The sequence below is a fragment of the Lissotriton helveticus genome, chromosome 5_1 (assembly GCF_964261635.1).
Source record: "Lissotriton helveticus chromosome 5_1, aLisHel1.1, whole genome shotgun sequence".
In the NCBI taxonomy this organism is placed as follows: domain Eukaryota; kingdom Metazoa; phylum Chordata; class Amphibia; order Caudata; family Salamandridae; genus Lissotriton; species Lissotriton helveticus.
The window spans coordinates 1,858,323,424-1,858,328,850 of record NC_136065.1 but is presented as its reverse complement, the minus strand read 5'-3'; the positions used below and the strand labels follow the sequence as shown (position 1 = coordinate 1,858,328,850).

Here is a 5,427-nt window from a genome sequence, read left to right as displayed (position 1 = left end):
ACTCGTTTTGCTGCCCTTCTGCCCTCATTTAGACTCGTCATGTATCTTATTTTGTTTGAATCTTATTTTGTTTGAATCTTCCGTCTCATGCACTGCAGCGTAATGGATTTGTTAACCGATTCCAGTACATTCTATTGACTCAAACTTTAATCATCCACAGCAGTAGTGTTTTGCACCTGACCGTGAAAATATTTATATAAGATTATATGTTATTTATTCACTCGTCCAGGCACAAATCGTAACTATACACTGCACAGGTACATAAACCACCAGTGGCCCGATGGAGATGCCTTCGTCAAAAACAGGGATCCATCTGGGGGTGAAAAAAAATTGCTTTTATGGTTGTATATCCAATTTTGCTGGGGTCTTCACTCTTAAGAACATTACGGCTGAAACGTGATGGATTAACCGGTTCACCTAAACGCTGACATTTCAAACTTTAATCACCACATCACGGGTATTTTTGAAGATTGTATATTCTTGTTTCATAGAGACGAGTGTGTAGAACATTCAGTTCGAGGAGGAAGTACGTGTAGATAAATGGATTCTGCCTTAAACCGCCCCAGTTGGATTGTGTTGTAAGCAGCCCCAGTGGCCTAATGGATAAGGCACTGGCCTCCTAAGCCAGGTATTGTGGGTTCGAGTCCCATCTAGGGTGGAGTAAATATGTGTTTTTTGCAGTTTTCGAGTCTCATCTGGGGTGGAGTAAATATGTGTTTTTTGCAGTTTATCTAGTTCTGTCAGGGTCTTCACTCTCAACAACATTAGGACTGTAAGGTGGGTGAAGGGGAAGTCAAATGTTAACATCTAGTAGCTCAATTTCACAATTTGAAACCAGAAAACGCATGATCAATTCCAGCTCCCCACTTGACCAAATTGTGTGCTTCTCAGCAATTGACTAAAGAATTGGTATAGGGCCCACCAGCAGGCTAATGGTGTTGAAGCGCAGCCCTTCTGTGGGGCCATTTCATGTTGGCTTTTCAGTGTCATCAACCTATGGTGTTTGTCACCTGTTGGTGTTGTTTGTTGGTTGCTGTTGTGTCGGGTGAGTGCGGGGGCAATCAGATGTTGTGTGTTTTAGATTTGAGGCCTGGCTTCAAGTCTATTTTATCCCAGGGGGAAAGCAGCTGCCATGATTAAGGTTTTGCACTCTCAACGTGACCTCATGTATGACATTATATATTTTTTTTATTTAACTTGATTTACAAACTACCTCTGAGGTCGGAGTTAAAAATCATAATAAGAGCTGGTGTTGTCAGTGCCAACATGTGCGTGTGGATCAAATGTAAACTTCTTTTGAAAGGTGTGGTTTGCTTAGTGTCTTTCCAGGTAACTAAAAATGAGTTTGGCTTGATATAATCCACAATGTCAATGAAGGTAGTTAGCCCCTCAAATAAAATGTGTAAAAAAGAAAGTTCCCTTCGCATACATTTATTTTAAAGTGGCTGAAAATGTTTGGGGGCTGCATTTAAAGCACGGCCATGCTGCTTAAAAAACAAGGCAACATCGACATTATTTTTAAATGTACTTACAATGTTTAAATGTACTTTTGCTACTTATAAAATGGCTTTTTCCCGAAAGAAGCAGATTGCAGATTGGATGATACATGTTAATTAGCGTGGCCGCGCCTCTTGAATGAGCCACGTCTTTCGCCTTCCTATGCCTTGTCATGCTTCTCCCTCTGCTCTCCTTACTCGGACTCGAAGGGAGCCGAGCATTCATCTGTGTCAGTGTAGATTGCAGCAACTGGAATCTATGAGGAGGCACTGTATACTCAGGGGGGATAATGTTTACTTTGTCCCGCTTCTTTCAGGTTGTGTGGGGACAAGCATTGGCTAGTTTACTAGTAATACTTTTGGTCTACTGAGAGTGGGATTTACAAACAAGTAACATTTTCCTACTCTGTTAAATTGATTAACGTGTTAATTGGGGATATCTTGAACTCGCTCACTCTCTTCTCCGCATTGCTGTACTGCTCCCAGGCGCCGCTCTAATCTGTGAGCATTAACAACAACACGGGCGCCACGCTTAATATTTTTGCAGGGGCACCATTTTTGTAATGTATTTCTCCTAGACCACGTTGTAAATTTGGCCCGACTCTATCTCTCTATCTCTCTATCTCTCTATCTATCTCTCTCTCTATCTATCTATCTCTCTATCTATCTCTCTATCTATCTCTCTATCTATCCCACTCTATCTACCTATCGCCCTAACTTTATCTATCGCTCTCACTCTATCTATCGCCCTCACTCTATCTATCTATCGCATCACCACAGCATCACTCAGCACCACCACAGCATCACTCAGGGGCACCACAACATCACTATGCGCTACCACAGCATCACTGAACGCCACAGCTTCACTCGTCACCACCACAACATCACTCAGCGCCACCACAGCATCAAACTGTGCACCCATTCATCAACAATTTGTTAAAATATGTTCTCTCAATGTTTAAAGCTTTATTACAAATGTCAGAAAAAGATGTTAATATTTCACTTCTAGTCTTATAAAATACACTGAACATAATCTTCGCAAAAGTTATTTACAAAAGTTTACGCTATTGCCATTATAAATTACAGTAACTTTTATTCATGTATTAATTATTAAAAAAATAAAAAGCCATTGTTATTTGTAATATCAATACATCTAAGTCACGTAAATACAACACATATTGCATTACAAATGCTATAGGTGTCACATTTGCGAAAGTTAAAACTATTGGCATTGTAAATGACAAAGCTATTAATTTAGGTATTTTCATAACCAACACATAAATATAAAGTTTGTCATTTACAATACCAATAGCTCAAACGTTCCTAATGCGAGACCTATTGCATTGCAAATGCTTGTTATTAGTAATATCAATTTATCTAAGTCACGTAAATACAAAACATGTTGCATTACAAATGCTATAAGTGTCACATTTGCAAAAGTTAAAAGTATTGGCATTGTAAATGACAACACATAAATATAAAATGTCATTTACAAGACCAATAGCTCCAAGTTTCCTAATGCAAGACCTATTGCATTGCAAATGCTTGTTTAACTCTGTTTTCTTATCCTGTACTGATTTGCTGTTCCCTTCCACCAACTCATTCTCTAACTCCCAGTTCTCTTCTCCCAGGATATCTGAAAATTAAGGTTTTTACTTTTAGCACTTTGTTAGTTCACCTTCTTCTTTTTGATTATAGTTGTGGTTGCTTGTGGGTAATTACTTTTATAGCACCTTGAATCACTCTTATGTTGTTGTTACATATTTCTTAGGGGAAAAGGACTGACCTTGATACCCTCACTCTCTTGTTGTTTAAATATAACTCCAAATATGCCAGCATTTTCATACCTTCCTGTTCTGACTTTGCATCAATATTGACCAACCGGCAGAAATGTTGTTTTTGCTCTGGTCGGTCTGTGGAAATGTTTTTCACGTCCCTGACAATGTTGGGGCAAATTACCCCAGCATGTATTTTTTTAGCTTTATTCTAAGGTTTGGCCATTAATGGGAATGTAACGAAACTGTTGCTCATGTAAAGCAATCTGATACCTGATGTCTCTGGTCTAGTTTGCGTTATATAAAACAAAAAATAGAAAAATCAGTTGTTGGCCTATATATGGAGGTGCGTTGGAAGTCTGGCAGAGCTAGCCAATGTTTGTGGTCCGAGTAGTGAAGTAGCAGCTGGCGGCAGCGCAGAAGCTTAATGTGCCTGCTGCAAAGAACATGTACCTGATGCAGATCACAAACTCCATATGATGTAAATAGGTCAGTGAGTCACAGCTTTTGTCAGAGAGATCCTTTTGTTACTTGCAGTTTCTAAGTTAAAATCGTAACATACAACAGCGAGATAATAACTGTCACTTAAGAGCTGCATGCAAACTGCAAGGAAAAAATTGGAGCGTTATGGTTTTTTCCCCACAGTCTTTGTTTGATTACCCTAGTGTTTCAAAAATAAATTGTTATCTTTTCACTATGACACAGAGAGGCAGTAAGTCTGTAATATTAGCAGTCATTTTTTGGAAAGGGGAGCTGTTGGAGATGTATTTACGGTACTGCACAAGATATATGTATTTATACTGAAATTTGATATTTTTGCACTGCACCTTATACGTTGTACTTTGATTATTGGCAGGTTCCTTTGAAATTTATATTGGTACGGCCGGCAACACGATCATGAATACAGTACAGGAGCTGATTACAAGGTCATTCCAGGCACGGCCACTTGAAGAAAACCTACATTTGACACAATTAGGACCTCATCAGCCTGACATAAACCTAGCGAAAACTTCCCAGGACAGAGGAAAAATGTCAAAACGTACATTCTCAAATGCCTGGTACACAAACGCTGATTGGCTTACAGGGTGTCCTTTAAGAAATTCTCTGTTCTGCTTCCCCTGCTTGCTGTTTGGTGGTGACTTTTCTTGGACACGTCAAGGAATCACAGACTTGAAGCATTTGTAGGAAAAAATAAAGAAGCATGCATACACAAGAAAGCATATGGAAAACCTGATGAGGCTGGGAATGTTGGGGAAAGACGCACCAATTGAGCAGCAGCTAAATGAGGCATACCGAAAAACCATACAGAAACACAATGAAGCCGTTGATAGGAACAGACAAATTCTATCCAAGATAATTGATTGCATTCGTTTCTGTGGTGCTTTTGAACTGGCATTGCGAGGCCATGATGAATCGGAAAGTTCCTCAAAACCTGGGATCTTCAGAGGCCTAGTGGATTTAATAGTAAGCATAGACAAGGATTTGGAAACACATTTAGCGAGTGCTACAGTCTTTAAGGGCACCTCTAAAACAATACAAAATGAACTCCTTGTTTGTATGCCCGAAATTATAAGAAGCCATATTGTGCAAGAGTTGCAAAACACAGACTTTGTGGCTATTCAGGCTGATGACACCACTGATGTGGCCACTAAGACACAGTCCATATTAGTGTTTCGGTACCTTGATAGTGACAGAAACGTTGTGGAGAGGTTCTATGGTTTCACACATTTAAGAGACTCTAGTGCAGCAACCATTACTGAATCTATACTGTGTCAACTAAACTGAATTTTTACGGACCTGCCTCAAAAACAAAAAATAATCGCACAAAGCTATGATGATGCGTCTGTAATGAGTGGAAGCCTTAGTGGAGTACAGAAACGAATTTGAGATGTGTACCCTAATGCTCATTATGTGCACTGTTATGCCGACCAACTCAATCTTATTATGCAACAGGCAGTATCAAAGATCAGAGAGACACGAATTTTCTTTCAGGATATAGGAGGCATAGCAGCATTCTTCTCACGTTCCCCTAAAAGAACAGAAGCCCTTCATGAGATTGTGGACAAAAGCGTTCCAAGGGGATCCTCAACTCGTTGGAACTTTAACATTCGTACAGCCAACCTAATCTTTGAAAATAGGGAGGGCATTGAGAAATG

The 5,427-nt window shown here is 39.6% G+C and overlaps 1 non-coding gene across 1 annotated transcript; it reads left to right on the top strand.

Annotated features, from left to right (window-relative positions):
- The first annotated feature begins 585 nt into the window (after positions 1-585).
- TRNAR-CCU (transfer RNA arginine (anticodon CCU)) lies at positions 586-658 on the top strand. The gene has a single exon. It is a non-coding gene; the product is annotated as a tRNA-Arg (tRNA).
- Positions 659-5,427: the final 4,769 nt, after the last annotated feature.